Genomic DNA, 14,990 nt, shown 5'->3' on the forward strand with positions numbered 1-14,990 from the left:
GTTTGGGTTCGAGCGTACGCATATTATGATACATAAATGCCGTCGCTAATTTAAAAGCCGCCCTATTTCTTTTCTTTTCTCTGTGATCCCAGCCATGTGCAGTTAATTGCTCTATTGTTCAGTATTCTATTTCTTATCAGTAATCATTGCCGTATTGGATACCTTAGTTCATAAGAAGACGAGTTCAACATGCGCTTTCAACTACACACAATCATTTTCGAATGTCATGCTAAGCTGATTTTCTTGCGCAGTGGAACCGAATAACCTGTTTGAAAATTGCCAAGCCCTAAAAAGTGAGCTTTTCATCGGTGGTTTTTAAGTGGGGTTAAAATATACAACCCTTGCAGGTGGTTAGGAGTATAATTTAGGTGGAAACTTGCTGTTAAATAATAACCACATTATCCACATGTGACACAGAATACATCGAGCAAGACCTTCTACATCGAGCAAGAACGACTTTCTAGAATGCGTTGCAACCTGAAAATGATTTAGAAGAACAGGAGATCATTCAAAATGGAACACGGGCAATGACGCCGTGCGACAGCGTTGACACAAGGCACAAAACACAATATCATGAGGTCAGAAGAAAATTTAATCTAATAATCAAGGCTTTAAACTTTTGACTGAGAACGATGGCTGCAGACACCAACAAAGTACTTATGTAAACATTTCAGGTAAGGTACAGCGCTATCGGACTGACACCAATCGAAACGGATACACATGCAGCATATTATACAGAAGCAGCAGATTAAAAGAAGTCAAAATTTCGTCCGAAAGGCGAAGCATTGATAGCGATAAGAAAGTATTAAACAACTACACGAATTTGGTTCGTGGTTTTATCGGCCTTATAAATGGAGTATTAAACATTCGCTCACTAATTATATTAACGAGCACGATGCACGCCCGCTCAGTCAGACACAGTGTTTACTCTTAACGCATATGAGCAGCAAGACATTGTAAACAAAACACTATACCCTACCAATGTAGTTAGTTTGCTTCTGTAACTGCGAATTCCTTAAATTGTATGGTTTTATATCACTATGTTTTCACTAAGCATAGAACTACGATGCAATTTGTCTTCTCTTGCTTTATTATGTGCAAGTATGATGCTATATGTACCATTATTTTTCGTTCTGGTGTATAATAATTATTTGCTTTCGCTTGTGTGCTTACCCTGTCACTTTAATTATTCACTTTTTAGTTGTATAATTATTCGCTTTTTGCTTGTACATTTACCCTGTCATTGCTAATACAGCGTGGACAGTGCTTAGTGAAGCTGCAGTTTCCGCAGCTTTTTCGTTGTCTCCCCCTTTTCACAGATGTTTCTATTTGGTGAAAAGAAAACACTGACAGACTGACCGACTGACTGCCTAATTGACTGACAGTCATACACTCTAATCTTGGTAACCTATAAGTATACCTATAAACGTGAGTAACGAATAAAATAACGGTTACTTCGCCCGTCCTTTTGATGTTTTCATTATATTGCTCATGCTAAGGGTTACAATGACGAAACTGAGTGAGACGGGTGCTGCTTATTAGTTACATTGATCTGCTGCCAGCATGTAACCTCTATATTGTAACCTATAGAATTTTAGTAACCTTTAACCGAGACCCCACGCAGACATTATATAGGGAGGGGAAGTTCGCAATTTACACATTAACAAAGCGAAGGATAAGTTACCTGCGTGCACACATGGTTGATCCACTTGATGAGCACTTGTGCGGGTGTTCAGTCGCAAATTTTGACTGAGAGCAAATAACTCATCGAACCGGCAGAGCCGCATATCGGAAGTAGGCCACGGGAAAAGAACGCTCTGCAAGACTAATGACGATTCTTGCCGGAAGTACAACCATCGACTGAGCAAATATTATATACAATTAGCGCTTTTCACAGACCCTACATGTGTCCTGCAGAAATCTATCTCGTTGCCGTCGCATGCCGCTGCCGACACATGCCGCCGCAAGTGTTTTTGTTGTTTCTTATGGGTCTCACATTCACGGATTGGGGAGCCCTTTTGACATACGTTTAGCTTATAGCATCATAAAATAATGCTCCTCTCGCACTTCTGCCTTCTTCATGAGGCGAGAAAAAAGAAGCATGGTTATTATTATTATATGGTAGGAACCTGGAAGGGCCTTTTGCCGTGTTTACTCAGTGCGAATTCGGTTGGGTGCATTCATGGAGCAAGCTCAATCGCAGACTGATGTACGAACATTTTCCTCATATTACAGCCATCCAGCGCAATGCGTCGTTGCCTAGAAAGCGTCCAAAGAAATTAATGAGTGTTGCCCCAACGGAAGATATATTAAATGAGCATTTTAGCAAAGAATCTCTGCAGCCGAGGTGCGAATTCGGAGCAAACAAAATGCAATCATTAAAACGCTTGGCACGTTTCTCCCATTATTTTTTGTGCACTCAGCAACGGTACGAGTCAACGTCTGCAACACGCCACATTTCCCTATATTGTACAGCAGCAACACGGTTGATGCAACGCGCCAATGCATGTCAGCGCAGCAAACCCAGCACGGAAAAGCCGCATACAGCCACTCCATTACCACGGAGCCGTGTAGACAGATGAAAAGTACAGTTGGCTGAAGTTCTACCACCATGATAGCTATAAAACATAATTCTGTTCAATGCAGCAGCATTGTTTCCAAGAGCGCACTATGTCCATAAGTTTGTGTTTTCGTTTTACTCTCAACGAACATGTTTTCGTTTGAATATGTGCAGCCGGATCAGAATGTCCGAATCGTGCTTCAGTTACTCTACTTCAGTACAGAAGCAGCGGCCATGTTCTTATGTCATCTCTCCGCGTTTCCGTATATATTTTTAGCATTGCATGACGGGAAGTAGTTTAAAACATGGCGTTGTGAGTTGTGTATGCACGGAGGAAGGAAACTAAGGAGAGGCCCTGACGTCACTCTTTGTGAAGCAAAAGTGAAGCCGGAATTTGGCGTTGCTCATGGCGATGCTCCGCCTTTTGGGCCACCCTCCTCTCTTGTTTACATCTTTCGCGAAACCACGCCGCGCTGCGCGTGGTGTCGCGCGCTCGCGCAACATCTGGCAGAGCACGGTGCAAGTAACACAGCGCAACAAGACACGGTGACTAACGCAAACCCGCCCACTCAGCGCCTTTGCCACGGCCCGAAACCTACCAGAGCAACACGTGTGAGCGCTCAAAACCATAACAACGCCGCCATTTTGGCCCAAAAGGCGTAGCCATACAACAAAAAAAAATAAAAAAGCAGCAAAAAAATGAGAACCTACTACGTCATTTCCGCCACACTTTTCTCCTAGCGCGCGGAGGGGGTAGGGCCTCTCCTTAGTTTCCTTCCTCCGTGTGTGTATGTGTGTTTTGTTGCTATAGTCTCGGCGCCAATTTTGTCAGTGGCAATGGCAGTGACGAACAGAGACTTGTTTGGGATAATGCGCGGCCGCTGCAAAGAGCCATTTTGTGACTGTGAGCGCTTCAGTGTCCTCATTTCGGCGAACCTTCGCTGTGACTACTGCGACGACAGCCCCGGATCGCATGGGAAAATAGACGAACTTGGTAAGTGTGCTTGCATTGTACTGGTTTGTCTGTATTCAGCATATAGCTAGGCTGCAGCTTTTCTTTCATTATAGGTCAGGGAAGTGCAGAAAAAAAAGAGAGAGAGAAAGCAAAGGGGTAAGCAGCGATATGCGCGGAAATGCATCCGTGTTTCTTCCACGCTCAAAAACGACACACGTCCACGTTACCGGCACGGCAGGCCGCCGCGCGCCGTTCGCGGGCCGCCGTTCGACGGCGGCTTTCCTCGCGAACGGCGAGATTTACTTGCCGTAGATAGGATGTGATAACATGATGTTGCCGGGACCCATTTGTGTCGCATCCGTACAGCGAAGTAGCGACCGAGGAGTGGTCGTTCTGGCAACGTCGGCAGCCTTACCGCCCCTCATCGATATCGGCGGCGCCGATATCGTCGCTAGGCCTTTTCCGGTTCACGTTGAAGCGAAGGCTTATGACGCTTCGGAATGAATCACCAACGCTCACAAGCCGCAATATTTCATACCGTTGCTGTCGCTCTTCGCAATGATTATACACAATACAGAAAATACGCTAATATTAGCGGCGCCATTGGCAGTGATGCGAGCACAGCCGCGCCCGTCGTCTGCCGTCGGGAGCCATGCAGTGCAGCGGAGCTGGACAGGTATCCGTGCTCTCGTTCGTGTTTAACGTTTGACAGTGGATATTGTTTTGCGTAACATGTACAATGTACGCATCACTTTATGTAGTGGAAATTATTTTGCGGGGATTTGCGTGGAACAGAAGCTGCAGCCGATGTTTGCGTTGCCGGTGGCGGAGGCGCACAGCTTCGCGGTCGTCGATTGGCCCGTCGGACGTGAGGCGGCAAGGTGGCTTTGGCGGCGGGCGGTGCGCCGGCCGAATTTCCGTCTACATTAGACACCTCTCGCGCGGTAGACGTTCTACGTCACTGGAGGCCGGTTTGCCGTTCAGGGATATTTACCGCTAGTGTGGTGTCGTTGGGATGCATCTTTGCTGAAAAGAATGCAGATGTAGACCAAAGTGACCGCAATATTCCAGAATAAGCTGAGGTATGGTGGTACAGTGCAGGTGTCCTGAGAAATGAAAGGAATTTGAGTTAGTGCCTCTCTCTGAAGTTGCTTGTCATCCTGACAGCTGCAACAACTTTGAAACCAAATGACAGAAAATCTCAATTTACGCACTGTACTTTAGTTCATGCATATATAATGGATTTGTTTCTATATTCAGGGCTAATCTTTCTACTATATTTGAATTCGATATGAAAGTACTGCTGCTTGAACAGCCCTGCTTTTTTACGACGATTCTCATCAGCTTTCATTTACAATCATGTGTCCTAATGTGTATAAAATGAAATTTATCTAATTCGCTCTAATAGTAATAGTTGTTGCTTAGGTTTTCTTGCAAGTTGGTCTGGACAGATCGTTTATATGTAGTGACGTCAGTATAGTGAACATGAGTGCGTATAAAGAAAAAAAAAGTGCGACGTACATCTTGACTGGTGGACTAGCCTTTGTCAAAGCGAAACGTTCGGAAAATGTACTGTGCAATAACAGTGTGTGGCGTACCATCTTTTTTCTTTTTTATACTACCAGTACCAGCCCGATATATATATATATATATTGGTTAATATGCCATTGATGGTGCCGATATGTGGTTTACATCTATGCCGTGGGAGAAGATCTTGTGCATTGTCTTGCTTGTTGTGCGACCTCTTCTTGCCTTTCATTTACGAGCATTAAAATAATGGGCTACAGATGTCAGACGATAAATAAGTTCTGCTTATATCCTGGGCTGAATAAAATTTTTTAAACAGATAGGAGGGCAATTTATTCATTCTTTTTGTGGAGATATTTCTTCCACGAAAACTTTGGTATGAGATGCGAACAATAAAGAAAACAACGCAGGGGAACTGGCTCAACCTACACTAGGCTAGAGATGCGAGTTTTGAGCGTTAGTTGTTTTCAGTGAGTTAGGAAATCCAAACTACTAAGGCACAGTCAATCCATGTTGACTGTGAGTAACACACCTGCCCGGTTTACTAGTGCCAGCTTTCCTAGCAGACTTCTCTCCTTTTGCCCTTGTTCCTACATCTCTTTGTTTTATTATGTGGGAAAATGCGACATGCATGCCGTGCTCTAAACTACATAAATAAATTTCGGGCAGTGGTTTATGTCATCTTTAATTTCTTTTTATAGATGGCATTGCCAGCTGATGAGCTCCAAGTAACAGCACCTCACATTTACAGCGCTCCTGACAAGATATGTATTTTTGCTGGCAGCCAAGCCGAAGTCATCACTGTCTCCACGTCTGAAATACAACGGGCACTTATTTTTTGCCTTTTGGCATATTATTTTAAGAACCTAGAATATCCATTTGCATTTTACCAAATGCTTGCTCTCGTGCAAAAAGATTGTGCTGCCAGGAGACAAGCTAGTGAAAGGACTGCTTTCTACCCGTCTGAAACGTCTCTTTGCGCTCCTAAGCGGTAAAAATGTAATCTAGGGAGTAGTGCTGTTCGCGCTGCTTTCCATGTTTTTCACCAACTCTGAAGTGAAAGAAAAAAAAACAACATAGTGTTTGATTTACTTCAATGCGGTTGGTTAGCTCCAAAGGTGGGAGAGGCTTACACCATAAGCAGCTGTTTTTTTCACGTCATACATTGTTTACTTCTAGTCACAAGCAGTGCATTTACTTGCTCTAGTCATTTGTTCCTCTCCCTTGTGGTGAAGGCTGGTTAATTTTATTTCATTTGTGTATTCATAGGCCTCAGAATTTCTTATAAACATAGCTTAAGCATTTAACTCACCCACGTAGATGGTTGTTTTGCAAAATGTAATGCACTCTATTTGCCCTTTGCTCAATGAGCAGATCGGTATATATCTCTGTGCCTGTGCAGAAATCTAGTATTGCAGTTATTAAATAGCATCAATTCTGATGTTTGTCATTTCACACAGTTGTGCTTCAATGACTGTATATGGGAGGTCTCATGGATGGTATTTTTGTATCAGACCTTGTTGAACAATAAACTTGTAATATAGAATTTCGTACCTGAGAGAGTACTCCAACTTATTTTTCGAGAACATTCACAGAATATTAAACGGAACAGCTTATTACAAAGGCTAGGTGCATAGTTAGGAAGTGAAATAATGACATTGCCTTCAGCTACATTAAAACAACTCATTGTCACAATATTATTGCCAGCAGCGCTTTGCAGTATGCTTTTGCTCACCTGAACTAAATTATTATGGCCAATCTACAATACTCATGCATATGTCGCTTCCCCAAGTGTTTTTCTTCATTGAGTGTACTTCAAGTAATTTTGTGCCTTTGGAAGATGGAATTTTAATAAATAGTGGCTTTTCTGCACAAGTATGTAAAACTCTAGCAACTGAAGGTATTTTTGGCTTCCACATATTTTAGAGGGACATTAACTCAGAGGCAGTATATGTTAGAAACTTACAGCTAAGTTATATTGGCAGTCAAGCAGGAACTGACCCCCAAAGGTTATGTTAAATTTAGGGGTTACTTCGGCTATTTATTCAGATGTCTTTATTGTGATTGCGCTGTATTGTTATAGCTAATCTATAAAATCTACCATGGCGTCATGATTGAAAATGTTCTGCATCTCGAATGGGGCCAACATTGTGATGCCTGTCAGTTGCCTCTGATTTCTTCTCGCCACAGATTGTCATGTAGAAGTTTGAATTATGGGACTGAAAGAAAAATGTTTGGGTCGATACCAACCCGAGCAAATTACATGCTCTCTTTAAAGCTTTAATGAAATGCATTGACAGTGAAAGTCTCTTCTTTTATAGTCCCACAGTTTAAACACCAGCATAACTATAATCTGAGGTGAGAACATAGCCAGCTGGCAGGCATGACAATATCGCCCCAATTCGATATGGCAATATCTTTTAGTGGAACAGTGCAAATTTTCTAGTTTGGCTATAAAAATAGAATGCAATCAAGAAGAAAATATCCGTATAAGTTACTGAAGTAACCCCTAAATTTAACACATCTTTAGAGGTTACATTTGCTTTAAGAAAATAAAGGACTACAGCGTAACCTCTAAAGCTGCATATTTTTCAAGGGTAACAATGTACCTTTTATTTTATATTGGTTACAATGTACCTTGTAGTATAATGGTTACAACGTACCTTATATTTTGTATTAGTTACAATGTAACTTATAATATATTAGTTACAATGTACCTTATAAATGCGAATTTGTGCACCTATACTAAGGGTTACCCAGCTAAGGGTGTACAGCGTGTGCATATTTTTCAAGGGTAACAATGTAACTTTTATTTTATATTGGTTACAATGTACCTTATATTTTGTATTAGTTACAATGTAACTTATAATATATTAGTTACAATGTACCTTATAAATGCGAATTTGTGCACCTATACTAAGGGTTACCCAGCTAAGGGTGTATACGAAACAGAGGAAAGCACGCACAGCCAAACATGAACAGATTTCACTCGATGACCGCGCACACTCGCTCTCCCAACGATGGCGTGACGAAGAGCTCAAAGGGAACCGCCTCTCACTGGAGCACGTCTCCGAAAGTTGGGCTTACGCAACGTCCAGGTACAACGCGCGCGGGGGACAGCGCATACGAAGCGACCACCTATCTCGGCTATCCCAATTTTGAACCCACCACAGATTGCCTGAAAGATAAAGCGAGCGTGCTGAGCATCCGCTCAGCATGAGATGCACAGAACAGCCATGCGCAATCACGGCTGCACCAGAGGAGAAAACGCACGCGCCCCAGCCTTCCCCCCCCCCCATCCTGCCACACCTCTCTTGTGCTATATCAAGGTACCACGCGGTCACCTCCTGAAGCAACGCGCTTTAAGGGCGTGAAGAATAAACGGTCCGCGAGCGATGCGAATTCTTAAGGACCTGGGAAGAAAAACGCTAGTCAGATACAAATGAATTGTCCAAGTACGCAACCATTTTCTATGGCAGAAAAAGGTCACCTCTCTTTTTAACTTTAGAGAAAGTTTGCTCACAACGGGAAGTTGTGCCAATATTCGATATGTACCTGCGGAAATTACTTCAGCTTTGGAAGTTATCGGAGGCGATAGAGGTAATAAATTGATTAAATTCACCTTTTTGCGATTGTACTTCACTATATCGTTTGACAGCACATAAATTTTTTGAAAGTGAAAGGAACCTAGATGTACATCCAGATGGCAGCTCAATGAATTTAGCTTGGGACACTTGTTCCTTTTTCATCCGGGCAGAATTGTCACAGAATCGTTCCCAAAGTTCTGTATCTTAGAGTTCTTGTCACAAATAGGTATGTGCCGTATCACAGTGCGCACTGATCCTTGGACCGCAACGCAACGGCTGCTGCAGTTTGGCCTGAAGCCTTTTATGTATACATGTATAGGTGACGTATTAGGTGTGCTGTTCCGTGCAGCTTCGCACTTATCTTAGGCATGTGGTTTGTTAAGTCGATGCAAAAGGCCAATTTCCAGAGCCGCTCGTAGCGGGCCGGTAGTTTATCAGGGCCATCCTTTTGCGGAGTGAATGTGTTTTTCTTCCCTAAGGTGAAAGAGAGAGACAGAGAGTGCAAGGACGATAAAGGCAGGGAAGTCAACCAGACGAGTAAGGTTAAAGAAACGAGACAGAACTTTCCCGCAGCTGAGCTATTAAACTGCCGAGCGATACATCACGTATGCGAACACAGATTTTGTCGCCTTTAGAAATTTGCGATACTGCACTCTAAAAACTAGGAAGGGTATCGCAGGAGTGAAGCTGCCGGTTCACTCTTCAAAGCGTCGTTTTACTCTCGCAAAATGTCGAGGAGAGTGAAATGCATTGTTCACTCTGTCACCAAGGAGAGAGTGAAATGTGCTTTTCACTCTCCCCTTCAGAGAGAGAGAGTGAAAAGACTCTTGCGACAATAGAAAAGAGAGACTCTTGCGGCAATAGAAAACAAAACGTAGCGTAATCTTCTGCTTCAACTGTAGGTGGCTGGCCCCTAACATGGCAATGTATCATTCATGCACGCTGAGCAAAGAACACATCGTTTTGCTTCTAAGAGAACAGGCCGCCGCAGTTCAAAGGAACGCGTAGCGAGCGCTCTACTTTTTCACTCGGAGTTGCTCCACCGCGCGCGCGCGCGCGCTCAAGATCGCGGAACAACACAGCACCGAAAGGTGATCCCTCCGCCGAGCAGCACAGCAGCAGCAAAGGCCAGCCAAGGGAGATCGTATGTCAGCCATCTCGCGTCGCCACGAAAACACGACAGTCGTTCGTCATGCCTTGGATATAACAGCAAATCCTCCACGGTAAGTGAATTCTAACTTAGGTGCACATTGTCCGTATATGTCATGCTATCGCCAGGAAGTCGTCGCTGCGCTTAGCCGACGCGATTGACAAAGGCCTAGGCATACGCGCTGTGTCTCTCGATGTCAATCGAAAAAGCCAGTCGTCGCGATAACTGCATGTGATTTTATCACTTTTCCGTTGTCCGTAAGAGCTTTAAAGATCGCAAACGCTGCCTGAACTATGGTATGTTCAATAAGACGCCAGGCGAGAGGACGCTTAAAATGGTTCGCTCACCAGCCTGTGATTCCGAGCCTATGCGGAGCGTGATTAGCGTGCGTTTTGTGTGTTTGAATTTATTCAGTTTGGCAGTATACTGTGTACGGAACGCTGTTGAACTAAGGAATCACATAACAGAAGGCGTCATTTTGCTGGCAGCATGCTTTTTTTTATAAATAAACCGCGCGCTTGACGGTGTCTCGCGCAGGGGGAATCTGCGACCACTGAAGTTACGTGCAGCACCAGTGCTAGTTAGAAACTTTGCCGCAGGCATTCAGCTGCATGCTGCAAGAGGTCAGTTGGGCGCGTTATCTTGAACTTACAGAAAACGCATGAGGAATCCATGTTTTATGCTGAAAAAAGTATAAACCCCATATAAGCGATCTTGCGCGCGGCAGCTACAAGCGACGCGACGGAGATGGCTGTCGCGTTCGCTCGTCGCCTACAAGTCGTACTCCGTGCGAGCGACGATTTTGAGCGACGCCTCCCCGGTGTTGCCGGCATGAGGGCTGCAGTCACGCGTGACGCGTGCTTTAGTAATTTACGTTGATGTATTTTACTATAAAAAGTAGCATAAAATATTTCCGGAGGTCTTGCAGTACGTTCTTATCCTTGCACGTATAAAAATTGAATCATTTGCTCGTTCCGCGCGACAATCGGTAGTATTTGAGCGATGTATGTACATCCAGTTCCGGCTTCGCGCTATTGGCTAGTCGCTCATAGCACTTCTGGGCGACGAGCGACGATTTCTAGATTTCCAGAACCGAGCCATCTGTTCAAGCGACGGCCCGTTTTGTCGCTCGAAGCCGTCGCTCGTCGCCGTCGCGCACTAAATCGCTCTCACAGTGTTTATCCCTAAGACTGAACTGTTTTTGCTCATGTTGAAATGGTGTGATTATAGGTCTGGTTTTGTCTCCTGTTGCGGTTTTCGTGCACGGTGCCAAACTGAAAGGATGCTTATGTCTACGAACTCGGTGAATTGTCGAGCAGCTAGTTACGCATCGGCATCGAATATAACGGCTGCTGTGTGGAATTACAATTGCAGGGGCGCTTTGCATGCGCTTATTGTTTTGGACATGCCTGTGCATTTGCTAATATGAGTTGGCGTGTCAGAGTTATGTCATATGAACAGCTAAATCAGCCTTCCTCTGGGGGTTACAAGCGTAATGTGTGCATTTTGCTATAGCATGGCAGATCAAGATGTGTTTATCGCTTGAATATTTTTAGTAGAGAAATAAAATATCAAAATAAAATGTTGCTTTAATTCCGTGTTACCACTCTGTCGTACGCAGAACAATAGGTTGGTGTAATAAACTAATAACTGCGGTTTAACTGCAACTTTTACATGCCTACAAGAATCTAAAATGCTAGATTTCAAACTGCAGCAGTAGTCGGGTCTGTCAAAAATGAACTCCACTGCGCACCTCATGCATGAAAATAAGTTCATGCCTTTTAGTAAGCTTAGATGCAGGCCGCAGTGAACTTGTTAGTATTGAAATGTGGGTAAGCTTGCCATAACAAGCCTTGTTGCCCTTTTTTATAGGCACATCCATATATCCATTGAGCTGAAGGACAATATTTTCATCCCTACTGAGCATCATGTTTGCAGCTATAATCCTCAAATTATGGCTTCAGCAGTGGCACAACCAGGGATGGTGCGGGGGGGGGGGGGGGGCACACTGGGCACGTGCTTAGGATGTGTCACAAGTGGTGTTTGCGATACACCAGACTCATGACAGACCTATGACGTCTGAAAATGACCAATATTCTATTCATTACCAGGAGTATTCTAACATTCATGAAAAACAAGGATGAACTGTGGTTTATTTGTTTTTTTGCTTAAATCTAAAAATTGAAGTTAGTTTAGCAGTTGACGGTTGCAGTCATTTGGATGTTTTGCATGCATTTCACTAGGAAGACTGAGAGCTAAGACTTTTTTATTGCCATGGCCTTGACTGTCTTGATGTTGTTTTGCACCATGCCCTTGTGTTGACTTTTGCATACGATATTTTTCAGGCACCCGCTTTATATAACGCAAGAAGGCAGCTGCAAGGACACGAGGATGTGAAAGAGCCAGTGCAGCGCGACTTCACGTAGTGCAGAGGAGCCAATGCCAAAAAATCAATATACATTGGCATGTTATTTGGACAAGAAAACTAGTATGTGGGTATATTGGGTGTACCATTTGACCAAATGTCAACAAAATCAAGATACAGTATGTTACACGAAGATGAAAATTCTCACGTGCTCCAGGCAGTCATCTTAACATGGTATATTTATGTAATGTCTCTGATTGGAAAGTCCAATCAAGTATGCTCTCTGGAGACAAACACATAGCAGCAAGTGTCATTGAAAAGTTAAAAATGTGTTTTAAGAAAGCTGATTAGTTCTGAGAAGTGACTGCTTTTTGTCTTGCCTCTCAACAGATATATCCATGTGATAAAAAAATAGTGGTACAATGAAATTGCATATTTGCTTAGCGACATGATACATACTTGCAATGAGCACGGTGCCTGTGTTTACTATAAAAAGCAACAGCCCATGCTTGGTTAGGTTAGGCCCACTACAACATGCAGGCATGGGTGATTGGCGCTTTTTTTATTTCTGTGTCGTGAGGTTTATTGACGTGCGTATAGGTGCAGTGGCACGCAGTATGGCTAGTACAAAAAAGGGGGGGGGGGGGCAGATATATGTAGCTCACTGTACACGACACAGGGCAAAGGAAATCCGTGTTCAGCAACTATGTTAAATGCCATGTACGTAAATTTTACAACGCTACTCGTTCGAAGCGCGCACAGGTGCATATTGAAGAAAAGTTTCCAGGGTAGATAATTTAGTTCGTAATTTACACTAATTTTGCTTAACCACGAGACATAATAATTTGAATATACTGCACGGAAACACCTAGAGCGAATTAAATTGTGTGTCAGCTTCGTGTGTATACATATAGTCTTTCCTATGCATTAGATTTTTTGCGTAATGCATTAACAGTTGACAGCCTATCTTATGATGTGTACTCTGTTTACATTACAGTTGTTTATTAGTTTACTCGTTTGTTTTGCGACTGATGAAATGCCGGCATATATATATTTTCAACATTTGACATAACCCTGTATGTTTTGCAGGGACAACCCAGGACGTGCATTTCTCAGCACCCAGTCAACTGCTAAAAGTGACTCAAACACAGGCCACCAGTAAGTGGACATCAGTTGCAATTTCACATTATGCAGTTGGTGGCTGCCTTGTACGGAGGCTTTTTTTTTAATGAGATGGTGATGTCGTTCTAACGTACACTTTGACCACAAAGGTGCGATCATGTCTCACCGAGGCATATATGGTTGCTATTCTCTGCCAGGGACGTGTTCTCGTGTTCGTGAAGCATTTGTGTTTGGCAGTATTGTCGCCCAATGAGTCGGATATAAACACTAACTCGCCACTGCCGGCAAGTAGTTGCGAGAAACGCATTATGACGCTGTGAAGTTATTTCATTAATTCGAAGGAAAGTTTCGCAGCAGGAAAAAAGGTTGCTATTCCAGGTAAACATGTCTTTTTCTCACAGGTTATTTAGCCAAACTGTGGGTGCATGAAATTCGTGACTTATGAATAGATTTTAATTTATTCTTTAGTGATGCTTCTAAAAGAGACTAGAAATAGTATGTGACTACCTCTGCAATCAGCAGACCATACATTTACAGTCATAAGTGGCAGTTCCATGCAGTCTCGCACTTTATATAACCTTTCCTTTCAGCAACATTGGAACTGGTGGCTGCGTTTTCAGAAGGAGAAGTGCACTTGGCACTGTATATGTATGTGTGAATTCGGTTTTCTTTGTATGTGTCGGCTCACTGACAAACAGTGCAAAAATCTGTTGTACCATGAGCCTGATGACGCCTTCTGCTGCTAGAAATGCGGCACTTCGTATCTTATAGTACTGCATGACATTTAAATCAAAGCTACCACATAAAATGATCAAGAAAACTAACCGCTGTTATAGCTGTTTTCCTCAAAGAACGCTTGTCCTTTATGGGCTGTGTTAATCTGAGCTCTCCACCGATGTTTCAGTAGTATTATCCCTTAGTGAGTGAGAGATTGGGGGTAAATAATCGTGTTAGTGTTTAAGTGGTGTCCTAATTATGTGCATTTGTTCCAACAAAGTTGTCTAGATTACTTTATTGTGTAGTGTAAAGCTTATGAAACTATCAGCAACTAGTGAGTTGCTAACACGCATATGGATTTGTCACTATACAGGTGGAACTCGGCTGTACCACTGCAGTGCTGCGGAAATTGCCTTCACCAGCGGCTTTGCAACAGCTGTCTCGCAGCATGTCTGTATGTGTTAATTTATAATTATGTTGGGATGGGCTAGTATTATGGACCACTGCTACTCTGTATTGTGACAGATCCATATGATAAGGGATGTTATGGGCACAGCGAAAACCTTTGAATTTTTTACTATGGTACATAAACAGGCTCTCCTTTTCGTCACTGGAGCAGGAGAGAAGGGCATGCAGGCACTCCTGAATGTACATATATTTCAAAACATGAGAGAGACATATACACACACACACACACACACACACACAATTAAACTAAAGGCAGGGACGTTCCATCTTTCATCTTGAATTGAATTGTGCAGCGCAAAAATACAACACAGACCACAGAGAAGCACACATGTTAACAGGTTTGATACACACGTTAGTTCAACAGATTTGATACTTCAAGTGTGCTATTTTACACAAGGGGGAAGGGAAAGGGGAGAAAATCTGAAAAAAAAGTGGAGTGGAAAAAAAGGAATCGTGCCAAAAAGCATGAGAAGCATCGCGCAGCCAGGATCACCAGCAGGACATCTAAAAAGCACTCTGATAAAATTACATACAGGACA

At 43.2% G+C, this 14,990-nt stretch overlaps 1 long non-coding RNA gene across 1 annotated transcript; it reads left to right on the forward strand.

The window, feature by feature from the left end:
* The first annotated feature begins 9,710 nt into the window (after positions 1-9,710).
* LOC140216190 (uncharacterized) lies at positions 9,711-14,430 on the forward strand. The gene is made up of 4 exons (XR_011892876.1): positions 9,711-9,852; positions 12,125-12,267; positions 13,234-13,302; positions 14,357-14,430. It is a non-coding gene; the product is annotated as an uncharacterized lncRNA (long non-coding RNA).
* The last annotated feature ends 560 nt before the right edge of the window (positions 14,431-14,990 follow it).

The sequence above is a fragment of the Dermacentor andersoni genome, chromosome 2 (assembly GCF_023375885.2).
Source record: "Dermacentor andersoni chromosome 2, qqDerAnde1_hic_scaffold, whole genome shotgun sequence".
Taxonomy (NCBI): Eukaryota; Metazoa; Arthropoda; class Arachnida; order Ixodida; family Ixodidae; genus Dermacentor; species Dermacentor andersoni.